Raw genomic sequence first — 19,910 nt, forward strand, 5'->3', positions numbered from 1 at the left:
CTAACATCTACATATACACATTATATGCTATACATGCATAATTTTTATTTTTAATAGAACACAGGATATGTTCTATTTTACACTGTCACACCTCATCTAACAACTGTATTGGCACCAGTGCAGACTTGTACGTATTTGGAGTATTGTATTTAAAATACTGTATTTTAAATACAATTTGCGGTATTTTGGTACTCTACTCAATACTTTTTGTTTTGTGTATTTGTACTCTATTTAAAATACATTTTATGATATTTTCTACTCAATGCTCTAATTACATATTTTGGATCTCCCTCTCAAACTTTCTGTCTCTCCGTCTTTCCATTATCTTGCGTGTTCACTGGAAATTTCCTGAGTCCCTCGGACTTGACACGGACATTGGCCCTTCTTGGAAGTCTCCATTTAGAGATCTTGCCCCGTATGTACTAATCCTTTGCGGATGAAGGTTCTATTATGTGTGCCCTAATGTGCCCTAACGCCGAATTCTGACCTCGCCGAGCAGGGACCTGCTAGAAGTTTGATTTGTTCTGGGTCACATATACTTAATGGAGTTATCTCTTTGTCATCTTTTTGGGACTTCTGTTTAGATGACTCCTATCATACAGGGACGGCTTGCACAGTACGCGGGTTTCAGGTTATTCATGTCACATAGCAGCGACTCGCCGCATTGACCAGTGACTTTTTGAGTTCGAGGATAAATAGTATCTTAATTGTATTTCAAATACTTTTTGAAGTATTTCGTACTCTATCTTAATTACTTTAATTTTCATGTATTTATACTCTATCTTAATTACATTCTAACGTCAGTATTTATTATCTTATCTTAAGTACATTTTTGAGTATCTTGTACATGACTGCACCAGTGTTACCAGCAAATAAGGCAGCAAATAAGTAGCTGCACGGCCTTGCAGGATGCCCAGAGCAAGTTGAACTGGTTGAACACAGCAGTACACCGGTGTGATAATGGTTGGTAGGGTTATTTTTTGGTAATGTGAAACAAAGCGCAGAGTTGTAGCGGGAACAAAATCTCATGAGGACATAGTGCATCAAAAGTGGGTTCGTTTAATTTAGAGGTGACCTGCAGAGCACTTGCTGGAGTTGTCCTGGCATGTTACCCTGGTGAAAGACTTCAGCTGCCATACACATGGGCTGCCCTAATTTGAGAGAAGAAAATAACACAGTATACAACTCCAGTTCCGGTGAATGCAAATGATGTAATCTAACTGAGCAATGATTATAAGATAAGAAGTGTAAACAAGAAAATGTCCCCCGCAATATCATATTTGTGCACATGATAGAGCAAACTGTAAATCAAATGACAAAAAAGGTAAAAAAAAAAACTTGTGAACAATACTGAGCCCGAATGATAGGCAAGACACTGCATTAAAGGGAAATCTGAAAAGAGGAATCTAGAAAGAGGGTGCACAGCATTTGTCTGCTCTGGATAGTGGGTTACAATGTCATGCTGTCTCACCTAAGGGGTTTCAGGCTCCGCTGAGGAAGTCACCGGTGAACATGAAAGCAGCTGAGTGAAGAGAAAAGAACGGATACGTATGTTCAACATATTACATAAATATTCTGTTGAAGTATGGTTTCTAAGATCATGCTAAACGAAGTGTACTTTTATCAACAGTGCACCACCTGAGTTTAGGGACTAGATTCGATAACTAAAGTCAGTCTAAGGTTCAGAGTCACGCAGATGAGAACCACACGGACTGAGAGACCTTTGTTAGCCCCAATAACGAAAAATACTCACACCTTTGCGCCGTTTAGGTGGATGTTCTTTCCCCGGTGTGGACAGGTTGCTACACCTTGATTCAGACGACATTGAGCTCGTTATCCAGTACGTTGAAGAGATTCAGCGTACCCTTCGTAAATTCGATCATGCAAATGTCCGCTAAAAACACGAGCAGTCGATGGCACCACATCGTTTTTCCACTCCGGCGGTCCGATTGCTTCGTAGCATCAAAAGCTGTCCGTCTCGTCACTGGGAAGCATGACACATTGGATACCAGGCGAATATTGACGTAAATTGGGGCAACCAACTATCCAACATCGTCTCGGCATGTCGACGAAAACCACAGGATGCGACTGCGATAGACTGCGACCATCGCGCGTAAGCTGCCGTCATGGAGATTTCCACTCCCGATGAACGCATACGCGGGATCCTACGGCGCACGCTCCTGGCGGGATCCTTCGGCTCGGCATCACGTCACGATGACGTGTTGCCGAGCCGGCCGTGGTCTCGTCAAGCTGCCGGGCTGTGTCTCCGCTCGGCAGCTCGCCACGGCGCGGCGCCAGCTGTCCTCCGTCCAGCTGTCCGCTCCGTTTAAAATCGTTCCCGAGAATACTCCTTGCGTGATGAAGGTAAAATTTTGGTTCTAGACTCAGAAAAAGGTTTACTTTCTGATGAAAACGAGAAAAAAATCATTTCATAGTCCCTTTAAGCCATATTCCGACAACACTGCCATCGCATGTACATGACTCACCCCACCTCCTCAGAATAATCAGATATAAACAACACTCGTACATTTGGTAGGGACACAATACTAGCCACGCTGGATGTGACATCACTGTATACTAACATCCCACACAACGACGGAATCACAGCCCACATATTTTGCAATTAGAAAAACGACAAGTAATTGGTACTATTTCGAGTAAACTGCTTGTTGGTCTTCTGGCGGAAATCTGCTTTCTTTGTGAAAGAATTTTGGGGAACTGGCGATACGTATGTTCAACATATTACATAAATATTCTGTTGAAGTATGGTTTCTAAGATCATGCTAAACGAAGTGTACTTTTATCAACAGTGCACCACCTGAGTTTAGGGACTAGATTCGATAACTTCTATTTAGAGTCAGTCTAAGTCAGTCAAGGTTCAGAGTCTGAGAGACCTTTGTTAGCCCCAATAACGAAAAATACTCTCTGCGAAAAATACACTCTGCGGAGTGCTAAGTGGGTAGATATCTGCAATACCCTTTCTACAACAAACACCAGAAAAGACACGGAAACCATACTCGCTCTAATAGACTTGGTCCTTAAACTGAACTACTTCGAGTTCAATTGTGAATACTACCTACAAGTACACGGTACAAATATGGGCACACCTGTTGCACCCACATACGCAAATATCTTCATGGGGTTCTTAGAAAACAACGTCCTCAGCGCCCTCTCACTAAAACCCACGGTGTACCTTCGATACATCGATGATATACTGATATTATGGGAACACGGGGAACATGAATTTCAAAAGTTCATAGATCTACTGAACACCGCGCATAGCAACATAAAGTTCACATCACAACAGTCAACTCACTTAATTAACTTCCTCGACACCACAATATCACTAGACAACGGCAACCTCATCACAACCCTGTACAAAAAGCCAACTGACAAACAACAATACCTTCACTTCAAGAGTCACCACCCGCGTCACTGTAAGGTTGGAATTCCTAATGGGCAGAGTGTAAGACTACGCAGAATTTGTTCAAACGACACAGATTACGCTGAGAAGCTTGACGAACTCTGCAGTACACTTGCCCAAAGGGACTATCCAGACTCCCTCCTAACCGAATTCCGTCGCAAGGCACTCACACTCGATTGAGACGAGGTTCTGGAAAACCGAAAAAATCCTGACGCGTGCCAAATAAGCTTCATCACAAGATATTCCAACGCACTTCCAAACATCAAAGCCATTCTACAGAAGCACGAGCCCCTCCTCTAAAGCAGTGACCGACTTAGCAATATATTCACAAATCCCATACAGGTGACATACCGACGCGCAAAAAACATGGCAGACTCCTTGGTCAATGCCAAAATCAGCAAAACGAGCACCCTGTACACGGGAACACGACCCTGCAACCTCCCGCGCTGTAAAACATGCAACCACGTTCAACACGCTAACTCCATCAAAAGCACTGCGAGCAATTACACCCACCCCGTTAACCACGCATTCACATGCACAAGCTCCAATGTCATATACTGCGTTGAATGCGGCGACTGCTCTATGCAATACATTGGTGAAACCGGCCAACAAATGAGCAACCGCCTTACCGGACACAGAACCGACACGTCCAACAAACTCCCCAAAGCAATCGCCGAACACTTTAACGTTCCTGGTCACAATTTTGACAACATTAAACTATATATTCTAGAAACCGGGTTTAGATCAAAACGTGACAGGCGTGATAGGGAGTCTTATCTCATATACAAGTTCAACGCTCTTCACCCGTCCGGTATCAACAAATCACAAGGCACCCTAGACACACTTCACAAATAAAATATGCTTTTCCCTTCTACCTCCATTATCATCTGTTATATTCTGCATGACCACTGCTTTCTACTTCCTTTATTGCATGCCACAACTTTGTATTACAAATTAAAAAGAAAAGAACTCTTTGCTCGTTCTGGAATTTTCCCCACGTAACCACTAACCTCCTTATCTTTCGCTATGCTTGCCAATTCTTGCCTGTTGTCCCGTTTCGTCCACCTGTTCACTACGTTCACATAATCCCCTCCACTCTAACAAAGCAGCCATTCACTCCGGCCGTAGAAGCCCGTACGGAACCTTCCTTCCCTCCGGGCTGTTGACCCACAATTCGCACGAACCTTTAAAGACGTCACACCTAACCCTTTAAATACCATGCCAATGATGAGGACGGTGCCCAGAAGAAGAACAGTCTCTGTTCGAAATATCAGCGGCTTCTGTCCTGAGGCAACTCCCTTCCTACATTCTACCGGTTCGCTGGATTTCTACCCATCTATATTATTATACGTGAGTACCATAGCAGAGTTTTGTTACAAAGTTCTGCCTAATGTACGTAACTTCAAGCTAATATTTCATTATGGCACAATTAACCAGATTCTTATGAAGTGATCGATGGAGTTCGCAGAGGGCCTTCATTTACCGTCGTGCATTTTTCAACCTGGGCCGACTTCTCTCACAATTTCTTTTTTACAGCCGCGCGGTGGGTGGCGCGCAGGTGAGGGGCTGTCTGGGTGCTTACCAGCGGCTCGAAGGGCTGAGCTTGCCCTTATAGTTGTGCACCCTGGGCCGACTTTGGCGATTTTTTCACCTGGGCCGACTTCGTTCGCAATTTTTTTCACGCGGCGCGTGAGTGGTTTACATGGGAGTAGGGTCATGCGCACTGTCATCCTATAGCCGGGCGATGATACCGTCACACCTGGGCCGACTTCTTTGGTGATTTTTTTGCTTGGGCCGACTTCGTTCGCATTTTTTTTCAGGCGGCGCATGAGTGGTTTACATGCAAGTAGGGGCGTGCACACTGTCATCCCAGCCAAGCGGTGATACCGTCACGCCTGGGGCCGACTTCTTTCACAATTTTTTTACTACATCAGGTGTGTAGTAGGTGATTTACATGCAAGTAGGGGCATGCACACTGACAACACCTGGTCCAGCTTCACAGGCATTTTTCACCCTGGGCCGACTTCATTCGTAATTTTTTCCCGCTACAACAGCCGTGCGGTGGGCGGTTCACAAGCAAGTACAGATATGCAAAGGAAAGCCATACACAAAAGTACATGACGAAGTATGTTTATTAAAGTCAATAACGGCAGGAATTATGCTGTGACTCAGTGTGAAGGAGAAAAACTCGGCCAAAAAAACATGAAACAGAAGAAACACAATACACATAATAAAGAATATGCGAAGCTAATTGAATATTCCAACACGACACAATTAATCAATTTCTTATGACGTGAATAGCACATATGCAAATATATAATGAGAAAAACTCTAAACGGCGCATCATCGAACACGTAAACAGATACAGGGAAATAATTGAAACACAATCTATCAAAACGATAAACATGCACGGAGTTAATACTGAATAGCAGAAACACTTTGAACGGCGCATCATCCACACTTAAACAATAGATACATGCAATAATGAGAAATACGATCAATAGCTAATAGAGAGCCAAACAAATGCACCAACCAACACGTAAACAATAGGTACACAAAAGAAAAAAATGGAAAAAAAAATCTATCAAAACGATAAATATGCACAGAGTTAACACTGAATAGCAGAGAAACGCTTTGAACGACGCGTCTGCCAACGTGTAAACAACAGACACAAGCAGGAAAATAATAGCGACACAAACTATCAAACAAGAAACATTACAAATTTAATAAATTGAAATGGAAATGATCTATTTTTTGAACAATCATAAAATCATCATTGCGACCTAATCTAGTCGAACAATATACAATTTTCATCCTACTCATGCACTATAAACATTACCTTGACAGAGGTATCCACACAGTCAAGCAAGCAATCTATCTATGCTACTTGAGCCTGGTGGGGTCACTATATCTCTCTCTCCCTCTATACAGCCCAAAAGCAAAGAAACCCCACATCCTTTGTCAATCTATGTGGTGGGGAAACCTTCTCTCTTTTTCACATTCTTTCCTCCAAAGGGAAATATCCTTAGGACTGGACAAGTTTGCACAGAGGCGAAATTTTTTATTGATCAACTATCGCAAATAGACATTGGAATTATTCGATTCTCAAGAACACAACAAAGATTCTATCAACAAACAAACAATAGCACGCAAAAAAAAAACACACCTAAGAACAGACATTTATGTCAGTGCAAACTGGTTTTAGAGAAACATTATCCAAGCAAACGAGAAATATTATCGGCGCAAAAAATACTCAATCAAAACGAGAAACGTTGCATTCAATGTATTTCAGATCTGACACAACTATTATGCATCAATTACTCTCAACTCACAAAATATCAGTCGAGTGAATATCTGAAGCAAAGAGAGAAAGTCAAATTTATTCAATGGTAGAAACAATACTCATTCGAAAGCGAGAATCAAATTTAATTACATCATTTTGATTACTGAACAAGCAGGGCGATACATCACAGGAACACGTCTTTTTCATTCAGAACCCACTAGCAATAAAAATAAAAAATAGAGTGAGAGAGGGAAGCTGAGCTCCCATACACTTTCGCCAAGGTTACGCCCGCAGGGAGTAGGGGAATCCTACAATGGTCTTGGTGAAAGTGAAAGGTGAAAGTCATAAACTGACTCCAACAACTCAAGCTGGGAATAGACAGGTTCAGAAAATCCCGGTGTTCTTTGCGAACGCATTGCATCCTGGGCGCTTGCTGAGCGGGAGAACGAAGAATAATCCTTCACGTTTCGCTTTCGCTGACCTTGACACGTGGTGGACAATGGACCGGTAGGGGAGAAATCGGAACAGTTTAGAGGCCACCCGTTTCTTTCGTATTAGTAAACCCCCACAGTCCAAAGCGGCGCTAAGCACTCTGGGATTTTCTGAACTCGTCTATTGAGGGTTCTAGCGCGTTTAAAGCACGCGTTTTTCTTACTCATCACATCTTTTTTGTAAATTGACTTTCATAATTCTCACGACAGGCGGATATTAATAACATTCTAAACACGATAACATAATAAATTTTTAATAAATAAAATGAGCACCGATATGATTTAATTAAGTGTAGAGGCACACTACAAAACAGAACAGACATTTGCTATACATTGAAGAGATGGACGGCTTTTGTACTCGTTACCATAGGTCACGGGAGGACATGATAAAAAGCTGCTTCGAAAAAGAAGAGCTGCGAAATGATTCTATTATCACAACGTTTCAATACGTCCTAGACATGGTCGTATTCAGAGATATGGTGCAAATTATGGAATTCAAGGCGCAAAAACTTGTATGCCAAATCTACAATAGTTTAGTTTAGTTTTAGTTAGTTTAGTTTAGTTATAAAAATATTTGCACGTCAACATCGGAGGGACCACTGGGATTGATGGTGGAGTTTTTGAGGTTTGCTAACGAAGAATTGAAATACACTTCTTGCTTTTCTGAACAAACAGGGCGATACATCACAGGCTGGTCATTTCGTAGCAACACGGCCGAGCGCTCGGAAATTGCTAGGTCGGCGACCGAGCTGGATCACGTGACCGTTGCCACCCGAACATGATTGCTAGGAATCTAGCGGTTTTAGGTACTTGCACCACGCTAGGGGCGTCGCGGTCGCCCGTCTTCGAGTTCTGTCGTCTGCTAAACCACGTGATTTCAGCATGCGGACCAATGAGGGCACTCGCCACCGTTGCAGTGTGGATGTGACGACACCGGATACAGTTGAGCAATCTGCTGCTCGACCGTTTTGAGACCGGGCAAAAAAAGTGCTAGCTGACAAATTCCGAGCGCTCGGAAAGCGCCACGCGAAAATGCGAGATTGCTTCATTTTGACCAAGCGAACATGACTGCTCGAGATCTGGCAAAAAAAGTTGCTACGAAATGACCACCCGAATTCGCCATTTGTTTAACACGAACTCTTTAGACTCTGGGGTGGAATCGGGTATAACACGTAATCAGGCTGTATTTATGGTGCATTTCAGTACACTTCATATATCTTTCTGACCAATATTTATAAGCTGTTATGACCATAGTGTTGATACAGCTTGCTTTTGTGGTTTTATGTTGGAAAAAAGTCAAGTACATTTGCCTTTCATTATTAAATGCTGTTGATAAATGTACACAGTATGACAAAGAATGTACGCAGGTTTTTATATTGCTATATTTTGTCTTTTATTCAGTGTTTCTGACTGCTAACAGGGAAGTATCGGTCAGGGTTTCGAAATACGCAACAGGGAACTGTGGCCTGAACATGAGAAAACATTATGCACACACACACACACACACACACACACACACACACACAAAATAGAGATACGATGATGAGATGGGGCTGACTCCGGCCAGCAGGCTGGGCGCTGCCCCAGTACCACTTGTACGTTATGAGAGATGATGATGGATATGATAAGGGGTCCGGTAATCAAAGCAGGGTGGAGAGGCCTGTTGATGACAAGAAGTCCCAAAGGTGACGCAGACCTTGGCGTGTATGAGCTGGACTGGACCATGGGCCCAGCACCTTGCCTATGGTAAATGGGCGATGATCGATCGCATGCAGTTTGTGCTGCGAGATCGCACGCTCCTGCTGGTAGTCCGGGCAGTCCATAAGTAGGTGGTGCAGGTCTGCACGCACACTGCATGCTGCACAAAGGTCCGAGGACGCACGGCCAAGACGCTGCCTCATAACTGATGTAAATGCAACATTCAGCCACATGCGGTGAAGCAGGGATGCGTAGTGTCGCGGAAGGCGATGAGGAAGCGACAGTGAAAGAGAAAGATCCACTGCGTGGAGCAGAGAGTAGGGTGTAATGTCATGCAGCCACTGTGATCTTGTCTTGTCTGCAGAGAGAGCACGGACGAGGGCCTGACGATCACCTTTGGGCAAGATGATAGAGTGGGCTGAAGCTACATGATGACCCCGCAGGGCCGTTCGGTCGGCCTCTTCATTGCCGGGTACGCCGACATGACCAGGTACCCACTGTAATACTATGCAGTGGCCCAGGTCCAGCAGCTCCTTGTAAGTTTCAAGCACGTCAGCAACAATGGACATGAGAGGACCTCGAATGCCCATTGTTGCGAGGCATTGGATAGCAGCTTTCGAGTCTGTGTAGGAGACCCATGGCCAAGCTGAACACTGCAGGATCTTGCGCATGGTAAAGAGCAAAGCATGTAGCTCAGCACATGTTGACGACGTCAGATGCGAGAGACGGAAGATACCAATTATGTCTTCGGACGAAATAATATAGGCGCATGCAGAGCTGGATTTTGTGGACGAGTCATCCGTAAAAACATTATGCATAATATACACATGCATACCTAAAAATAGCAAGTGCACCAAAATAGCAAGACTAAAACGAATGAAACGCATACTTCTACAAAAGCTACCAGTAAAATCAAAAACAATAATGAAGTCAGTATCACTGCATTAGCCATCTTATGATGAGGAATCACATTCACATTATTTGTTTTCTGGAGAGAGAAGGGATGCTTTGACGAGTTGGAACATTTAGGTATAGCTACTTCTGTCTCACTTGATATCACCCAACCAGAACTGACCAATTTTTGTCACACAAATATTCCTGAAATGATTATTTTCTCATTTGAAGTGCTAGAACTGAACGAAAGTATTAATTACGTTACTTGTTGTAGATTAGTTCATTACTACGCAGCTGAGCAAGACATCACTTTGGTAACTTTGTGACTTAGCAAATGCCCACGTTCCATGAGGAAGAATATTGAAATCGCCATTTGTGGTGTAAATTATATTCTCTGATTTTATTTTTCACTCTGTATCCCATGGCTATGATGGTCTTTGTGTCTCATGGTCAACTCTCATCTCTGCTCATGACTGTGATGGTAGTGGACAAAGAGACAAAAGTGGCTATCATCTCAGGACAAAAGATCGTCAGTTTCACTCGTCACCTGTTTATGCAATAGTTCATGCACACACCAGATTCACTACGGAATTGTTCATTCGAGACAACCATTGACCATTACCAACCATAACTAGAATTGTAGCTCAAGAAAAACATGTCTAAGTTAATTTGGTTAGGAATCGTGACAAGATGTATTTGACATGATCATGCGGTGCCAACAACTTGCTTTTCATGTTTGGCTGGGGCCACTGCTGGTTGAGTATTACTGGGAGCCCTCTGTTTTGTCAACTAACACATGACAGGTTGCTCTTGTTTTTATTATTTAGGAAAGCTGTCATACAATGGTTTCTACAAGGGGGTATATAGCAAACTTAGAAACTTGTTAACTTATCAAACCAAGATGGAAAGGTGTCTAGGTTCACATGTTTACTGATCAAGGCAAGGGAGTGGGTTAACTAAAAAAAATCCAGTGCCAGTGTTTGCACCCACTTGACCAAATCGTGATCATACCCACCCCATCACATGCTATATGTATGTAAGCACATAAATTACACTTTAAGTACAACATGTTGCTCACAAATGCAAAGTCAGTGCAGCTCTGCAAAACAGTAGCATGCACTCCCAGGTTATGAAACAAAAAGGGCTCGACTAGACAGCAGTGTCTTCAATATAGTGAAGGTGTTGGGACTTTGGGCACCGAACACGAGGGATGCTGCCTTGGCGGCACTTGTGAAATTTGTTCAGAGTTGTGGGATGCATACAACCTTTTAGGATTCTCTGTGCATGATCCTGGGATAATTGTGAATAGTGGACTTCTAGTGAACATGTAGATAGTGGACTGCTAGTGAACATATGACTAGTGGACTTCTGAATAGCGAACATGTGCATACTGAATAGCAAACTTGCGAGCAGAGCACATGAGCAGTATTTTTAGGGAGTGGGGGGGGGGGGATGAGAATTTGTGTTAGGAGGAGCAGAACAAGTCGGGAGACAAGTTCAATTTCTCCTGTTTTTTGTTTCATTACAAGCAAACAAAAGGGATTATTTATTCATGTCACTAGAGTAATACTGCAATATCGCACAGCAGTGTCGTTTCCATGGGGGGTTGCTATTCCCAGCAAAGAATGGCAAACAAAAAGAAAAACAAACCACCAAGGGTAATGCAATGAACATGTACAGTACTATGGCTATCAGGTAACAGTTGTGTTAGTGAGATTCAGGACATGTCTTTACGCGGGCCATCGTTGCACAAGAAAGAGTAGATATATTGCGTTTTATGATGTCTGGTGCTACTGCCAAACAAGTATAGCCCAGGCAAGTTCACGGCAGTTAATAAGATAGACCTCGAACAACCGACAACAACTTGTCTGGTACCTGCTACATTGTAATGTAGGTGTTCTCTCATTACCTCGAGCTACGATAATTCATACTTCTGCATACTTCAGACAAACTTCATGTCACCTCCATGTTTAGCCCACAGTTTTCAGTGTATTGAAAAGCTTATTAACTGAATGGCATTTTTGCCTAATCAATATTTTTCATGCCCTTGTGAAACCCTCCTACTGGAAGAAGATGGCTTCCACATGTTGATGACACCACCTCTTGAGACACCCTCCTTTGAACATAATGCTCACCTCCAGGAACATAAGGCACCCTTACTGCTTGGGCTTTAGGTGACATCAGACATTTAGTTTTGAGGACTAACATGTTAAGCTAGTAACCATTCACATGCTTCTTTTGAATATCTCTGCAGTTATTAACTTGTCTGCTTTTTTATTAATAATTAATATTATTTTATTTTATAATTCATTTTTATAATTTTGTTTTTATTTATTATTAAGCCTGCTTTTTGTGTCCCCACTTATAATAGCACTTCTTTAGAGGAAAGGCTAAAAAATGTGACATACATACATGCATACATACATACATGCGACATACATTTGGAGTAATTTATGACAATTTGAACAAAAATATGTGATGACCTGTGTTTGAATTAATGAGTTTACTGTAATTTGGTGTTCTACGCAACGTCTTGCAATTATGCCCATATGAAAAAGTTGCATGCAGGGCCAGTCCATTCGTTTTGCTTCGTTATGCTGCTTCCTTCTGATTTGTTTATTTATGCGCTCAGGGCAGAGCAATGTGATGCTTGATGAACTTTTGCTTTTGTACTGCACCATTTTTTGAAATCCGCAAAAAGGTATTTTAGAAGTTTACGCAGACTGTTCTGCAAATCTTGTAAGTCATTCTTTGTGGTAAACAGGCCTCATCAATGAACGTACTCTGAAAACAACATGACAGGCAGTCTTTTCGTGTTGTCTTCAACATTTGCCCATCAGTCCATTTGCCATTTGCCCAGTTTGTCCATCAGCTTGCCTGCATTTATGCTGCTCTATCAGTGATTGTAGGTCAAGTTATTGTCGTGCAACCACATTATTGATGAAAGATGGAGGTAACTGAGAATGCTAGCCGCCTGTAGGACTCGAACCCAAATCTTCTGGATTACTGGTCCAGGGCTCTACCAATTGAGCTAAGCTAACAGACCTCCCCAGCCACTTCCAAAGGTGTGTCATCTGAAGGGACAAACCAGCCATTCTCTCTCACTCATCCTCCTTTCACTCTTACATTTTTGCTCACTCATACACATATTCATACGACGGGATCGACGCAGGCGGCATCAGTTGAACATGAGACAATTGATGTTCTGAGACTGGAACACATAGAAAGGACAAATACATAAAAGGACATTATTGTTTGTTTGTTACTGTCATGCTTCCTGTGTCTAATACCAGACACCACTTGTCTTTGCTACACTACCTGAAAGACAGATGAAGAAACACATACAATGTTGTAACACAGTTGTGTTTAATAAAGGTCATGTCTTGCAGCCATAGCAACCATTTTGTTGAGTGAAATGATCAAGCCCACACATGCTCTGCTATATTTGTTGTTTATTATTATACGATTATTGTTAAATTAATATTAATAATGTAACTAATTATATACTATTATGTGTTATTATTATACTGCATAGTCTTATACGTGGCTGCAGAACCCAGCGGAGGTCTGATTCATCATACAGGCTACAAAGCACACTTTTCGTAAAAGCAAGGGGTAGTGGTGTGTGTGTGTGTGAGGGGGGATATGTTTATTATATTAAAAATAGGACGGAAAGGTTAGCCTGTGCTATGGCAGCTTCCTATTCCCAGGAAAGAAAGAAAAGGGAAAGAAAAACAAACAAGTGGTGTAAGGTTTTTAACAAAAGCTCTGTCTTTTCAATGCAGTCAACTTTTGATCAAGCACAAGCACGCGTGATGACAATGAAAACATCATAACCACCAGGTCTATCAACACAACCTCTTTGTTTACACTGATATAATGTATGTCTGTATGTATGCAGGTGTTAGAAGGTAGGTGCAGGAGAAGAGACTTTCCTCTTGATCTCGGGGCTTTGGGGGAACGCCCCCCCCCTTTTCGTGCATGAGGATTAGACAGGGCACCTGGTATTCTTTCATAAGGCATATTTTTAAAGGATTTACATGCATTTTGATTACTACAGGTAATGCCGTTTAAATGAGAAGGATCTGTTATGTGTCATCAATACGTTTACTAATAGAATCACTACCCCTTGATACCAAACATACCTAAATATGGCCTTACATCATGTGAGTCAGGTATAGAGAAGTCCTACCAGAAGTCTACTTACCACAATTTACAATATTGCAGATTAGACTTCAAAAACTGCAGCTCCTACATGCAATAAACTGCCAGAGTGTAAACACCCCATTTAATTGTTACTCCTGTTTTTGTTGTCCACGTCCCATTTCTTTTGGACTTCTTTCGTGAAAGTCCCCAGTCTGAATAATTCATAAAGAGCTGGTGCTATTGGAGAGCTTTCTTAGCGCTAAAGATGAGTTGTGCAATGCGTGGTTTCTTTGCATATGCTCAATAATTAATTAAATATCAACTTTTGAATTTTACCTTGGGCACTTTCGGGTAAGTACCTGGGCCTGCTTGCACTAGACTTGTGCTAGGGTCCTAACCCAGAGGAATTCCCTTTAGCGCAGCCTTGCTAGTGCTTGTATCACATGCTACTGACATAAATTTTCCTATAAGCGAAATGTGCTGCAAGAGCTGTGTTAAAGGAAATGCCTCAAGGTTAGCATCCTAGCAGAAGTTTCGTGCAAGCGAGCCAGGACCTTCAGCAAAAAATATTCTGAGAACGAACTGCATTGACACTCAGTGACTTTTTCGAGTTATTAGTTGGATTCTGTTTATGTATTTCTTGCGTGAAGCACTGTACAAATATGCTCTTTGGCTGCTGTCAGTTTTGTGCTCATCCGCGTGGTTCACTCATAGGGGGCAGAAATTAAGGGTCAGATGGAAGATACCCTTCGCTTTTCATTCTTCTCTACAGAACTGGTGCACAGCACTCGTGCTGTCTCACCTGCGGAATGAGATCATCGCCATTGCTGTATACCAGTCAGGTAGAGAAGGATTCCAAAGCATGCCTTGTGGCCGCTCCTTAAGCGGTGTTCACACAGACCAACAGGCCAACAACGACGACACTGAACTGTGCGCACGCACGGCTCTTCTGCTCCGCTTCTGTTTCGCTGGTACCCGCTGAAAATTTTAAGCCTCAAGCCAGACGTTATCACCTCCACCAGCGCCTTGGCGCCTTGCTGAATCCTGCGAACTGGGATTCGCGACGCGGTTCTCCCCTTCCGAGCATGGAGGGTGTTGAGCACCCCAGCTACAAATCCTCCACAGAGGAGGGAAGTAACATTGACAGCGACTCATCCGCAAGCTGCGGAACCGTGCTCCTTGGGAAGAGAAGTCTTCCTCCTTCCTCCTCGTGCGATGGTCCCGGTCTCCCATCTTCGGACGATGAGCCGCCCTTCCAGGAGGTCACAAAGCGTCCCCGCAAAGCTGCCCGCCGCAACACCGCACGAGCTTCCGCTCTAGAGGGCACAACGGTACTGTTTACTCCTACTGACCGCAACTCCAACCTCGCTCGTCTTAACCACCTAAAGATCTCCGAGTTCCTCACCTCCGAGTTTCCAGGGCGAATAAGGGAGATCCGCCCCAATTACTCGAAGAACATAATCGCAGTGGACGCTGTTTCACCCTCCGCAAAGCCATCACTCCTACAACTGGGGCGAATCTGCTCCATCCCTGTGCGCGCTTATGAACCACGGCCATCGAACTCGTGCTACGGTGTGCTCCCAGGGATTGACCTCTCGCTTACGGACGAGCAAATACTGGGCGCCATCAAATCTGAACCTCCGGTCCTCGCGGCTCGACGAATCAGAAAGGATGGGGGAGCTGTGCGGCTCCCTTTCCCTGGTTCTAAGCCGCCAAACCAAATCAGCCTTCACCTCCTCACGATGCAGGTTCAAAGCTACCTACCCCATGCAGTACAGTGCAACAACTGCCTTAGATATGGCCATGTGGCTGCGTGCTGCACCCGAAAGAGGACGTGCGCAACGTGCGGGACGTCTCACGACAACGCTGAGTGCCCCAATGAAGAACCGCTCTGCATAAACTGCAAGGGGAGTCATGTTGTCACGTCGGCAGACTGTCCGAAACTCAGGGAACAAAGACGCGTAGCCCGGGTGCGATCCCGCTCTACGAGCAGCTACAAAGAAGCCCTGGAAGTAGTCAGGAAGGCTGAACGCAAGAGGAAGCCAAAAAAGAAGCGTGCACCTGCCCCGCCAACTATAACGGGTTCACGCCATCCGCCTACCAACAGCCCTGCCCCCGAGAAGCATCCCTCGTGGGCGGACAGCGACTACCCTCCGCTCCCGCCGTGCGAACCTCGAGCGGCCGCTTCAAAGCGCACAGCGGCTAAGCATCCTGCACCTGCCATGCCAAGCAACACCCAATCTCCGTCCCCTTCATCCCGTGCCGCCCTAGACCGAACACGCGGCGGTGACGTCGCATCGGTCATATTAAAACTGCTGTTCGCGGCACTTAAGGCCATAGTTACTGCGTGCCCTAACTGTACCGTTCTCCCAGATGTTCAATCGATCCTAGGCCTTGAAACCCTCATCGCCCCCATTCTCCTGGCGGATCAGAGTAGGAACTGAACTCATCCAGCCTCGACCTCACCGATAAGAACATAACATCGGAATGACAAGGCACTTTCAAGAGACAACGGTCTTCCAATGGAATGCGAGAAGCCTCTTGTCCAAAGTGTCCGACTTCCGTCAATTCACCTGGCGACACAAGTTTCCTATTATGTGTATATCGGAATGCGGAATTCCGGTAGAGTTTCGTTTATCGAACTACGTGACATTCACCTCCAGTCCCCGTGGCGGGCGATGCCGATCCGCGTTGTTTGTTCGGTCCGACATTCCAGCCATCAAGAAGGATATTATTACGGGCGGACAGGGCGAATACGTATGTTGCATCGTGCGCATGGCCGACCTTGTCCTTACTGTGGTCTCACTTTACCTTCCTCCGGCGGTCGCTTACGATACTGGGGACCTGGTCGCTGTACTGGACAACGTCCCGCCTCCATATCTTCTTTGTGGTGACTTCAACGCCCACAATGTCATCTGGGGCAGCGCGCGCTCCGACACGCGAGGGGAGCGACTGGCAGCCCTGTTCGAGGAGCGAAACCTCTTCATCCTCAATGATGGCTCCCCTACGTTCCTGAAGACAACGTACCATTCCTCCTGCTTGGACCTCTCTGTTGTGTCAGCTCCTATTGCACATCGCTTCAGATGGCAATTGGGCGCTGATACCCTTGGAAGTGATCATCTTCCTGTCCTGATCAGCATGCAAGGTTCGCGAGTACAATCCCGCTCCCACACCGCTAAAAGAACGGATTGGCAGTCCTACAGATGCATGCTCGAATCTTCACTTTTAGACTGGAGGCCCCAAAATGCCCATGACTTCTGCGACGTGGTTGCTAACGCGGCGCGCGCTGCGACCCAGGTGCACCGCATACCTGCCAAGTTCACGTCCGTCGACGCGGAGTATGAGAGGCTGCGCGCTATCCGCCGCCGCGCCGAGCGACGCGCCCGCCGCACACATCTCCCAGTCGACAAAAGTGAAGCGAGGCGGCTACAGAAGGTGATTCATAGGCATCTGTACAAGCTGACACGCGACCGTTGGAGAAGCTTCGCGACATCACTGTCTCCAAGAACACCCATGTCTCGAATTTGGTCGGTGCTCAAAGGGCTCGCCACTCCCGTTTTCCAAAGGCATCCTTTCCGCTCACTATCGCTTGCCACTGGGTGCCCTGAAGTCGAGGTTGCAGAGCAGTACTGCGCCCGCCTGACGTCGACACCTGCCGCTCCTCTCGCGTCTTCCCTTGACATCCCTGTAGCCCTTGAGTCCTCCGCAGATCCGTCATTGGATGCCCCATTTTCGCTTACCGAGCTCGAATCTGCTATAGGGCTCTCGCCTGCGCACACGTCGCCGGGTCCTGACGGAGTCACCTACAAAGCATTGCGGTATCTCCCGCTTTGTTGCCGCCAGCTCCTTCTGGGCCTCTTCAACGAAACTTGGCAGGCCAGCTCCATCCCGCCGCACTGGAAGTCCGCGATGATCGTGTGGCGGCCCGTGTGTGATGACGAAGACGTGCCTCTGCTGCCACGTGCTACGGCGCTGGCACGGCAGTTCTACCGGCACCGTCCTAGCGTGAGGCCATGCACATCTGCCCGCTGGGACATTCCATCATCGCCGGTCAGGACTCATGTAGAGGAACACCACCGTCCTCTACATTTGGTGACCCGAACGAACGAGGAAGCGCGGGAGCATGCGCTGGGCTCAGCTCCTGCCACGCCATTAAACACTTCTTTCCTGTTCTCTGAGATCGACGGTTGTCCATTCCCTGTCTCTCGTAGCCTATGCTACAAGTAAATGTAGAGGAGGTGGTCTTCCTCTACATGAGTCCTGACCGGCGATGATGGAATGTCCCAGCGGGCAGATGGTCGTGGCCTCACGCTAGGACGGTGCCGGTAGAACTGCCGTGCCAGCGCCGTAGCGCGTGGCAGCAGAGGCACGTCTTCGTCATCACACACGGGCCGCCACATCACTCCCCCCCTCAGACGCGGAGCGGTGTAGAGCTAGCGGTTGGGGTCCGCGTCGATACATGAAGAGGAGGAAGACGGGCGACACGTGGAACAGGGACGACTTGTTCAGAAATCGCAGTAGCAGCAGAATGGTTGGTGCGGGCAAGCGCTGACCGGGCGGGTTCCAGGGGCGGTGTGAGGGCAGGTATGCCGAAGTAATTCAGAGAGGGGCGACAGAACCGCGACCGGTTCGTGAGCGCTGGGCTCGTAGTGTTGTCGCCAAGGAGACTGCGGGGAGGACCATCGTGAAGCACGGGGAGACCGGGAGTAAAACTCACTGTGGCCTCCGTGCGTGTCCCCGGTGGAACGTTGGTCCCGGAGCCTCTTGACCGCATCTGGACGAGCTGCCAGTGTCTTGTATGGAAGCCTGGTGGGAAGGCGAGGCGGGCAGGGTTCTTGGACCGCAAGCGTAGCAGATGCGTGTGGGGCGGTCGACAGCGGCGTACCGCGACCGGTACAGGAGCGTGATGCTCGGGAAGGTACCGCTGGTGGAAGCCCGAGGAGTGCCATCACGAAGCGTGTGGCGACGTGACGTGGAGTGTGGGACCATTGCGATGTGAGCTGGGTAGATGGGTACAACCACGGTGTTTCGCGGCCGAGCGTTGCGATGAGTAGAGCCGCGGTGGATTGGCGTCGTCGCCTAGCGGTTCCTCGGTTGAACGTTGCACCGTACCTTCGGAGATGACTTCAGAGGTGGTTAAGCAGGATTTCGGATGGTATTGGGCCGAATTACGCCGAACATGGTGTTCATAGTTCGGGTCACCAAATGTAGAGGACGATGGTCTTCCTCTACATGAGCCCCGACCGGCGATGATGGTATGCCACGGAGAGGCGATGACGGTGGCCTATCTCCATGGCCGCGCCGGTGGAACTGAGGCAGGTGCCCCAGGCGCGTGGCCATCTTCGTCGTTGTCCACGGCCCGCTACAGTGCTCCCCCCTCAGACGCGGAGCGGCGATAAGAAAGATAGAAGAATCACGTCTGTACCGGGGGGAAAGAGCAAGAGTGACCGTGGATGACGCGCACTGCTGGACATGTCCACGGGCGGCACAGCACACGTTGCAGGCAGAGGTCGATGAGTGGGGCGGGAGCGGCCGAAATGAGGTTTGCCAGAGATGAACGTTGACGTCGTCGAAGGCGTGGTCTGGCGTTGGAGTCGTGGCCTGGGGTGCCGCAACCGGCACGGGAGCGAGAGCTCGTAGGGTCCCAGGAAGTGAGGCTGCGTAGCCGTGAGGATTGCCGAGACGCCGGCTGATGCGTGCCGTGGCGTCGGCTGCCGCGACTGCCGAAACCGGCAGGCGAGCACGTTGCTCAGGTGTCGCGGCCGGCAGCGAGTGAGAGTTGAGATGCAGAAATGAAGAAGAGGGTGGTGAGTGTGCCGGGGGCCGTGGATAGCGGTCCCTGGAAGCCTTGAATCGATGGTCGGTGGGCGGATGCGATGATCAGTGAGCGGTCGGGTCGTTGCGGGTCTGTCGGTCGGTCGGTACGGGTCGGTCGGGTCGTTGCGAGTCGGGCGGTCGGTCGGTGCGGGTCTGT

This window comes from Ornithodoros turicata, chromosome 8, assembly GCF_037126465.1.
Source record: "Ornithodoros turicata isolate Travis chromosome 8, ASM3712646v1, whole genome shotgun sequence".
In the NCBI taxonomy this organism is placed as follows: Eukaryota; Metazoa; Arthropoda; class Arachnida; order Ixodida; family Argasidae; genus Ornithodoros; species Ornithodoros turicata.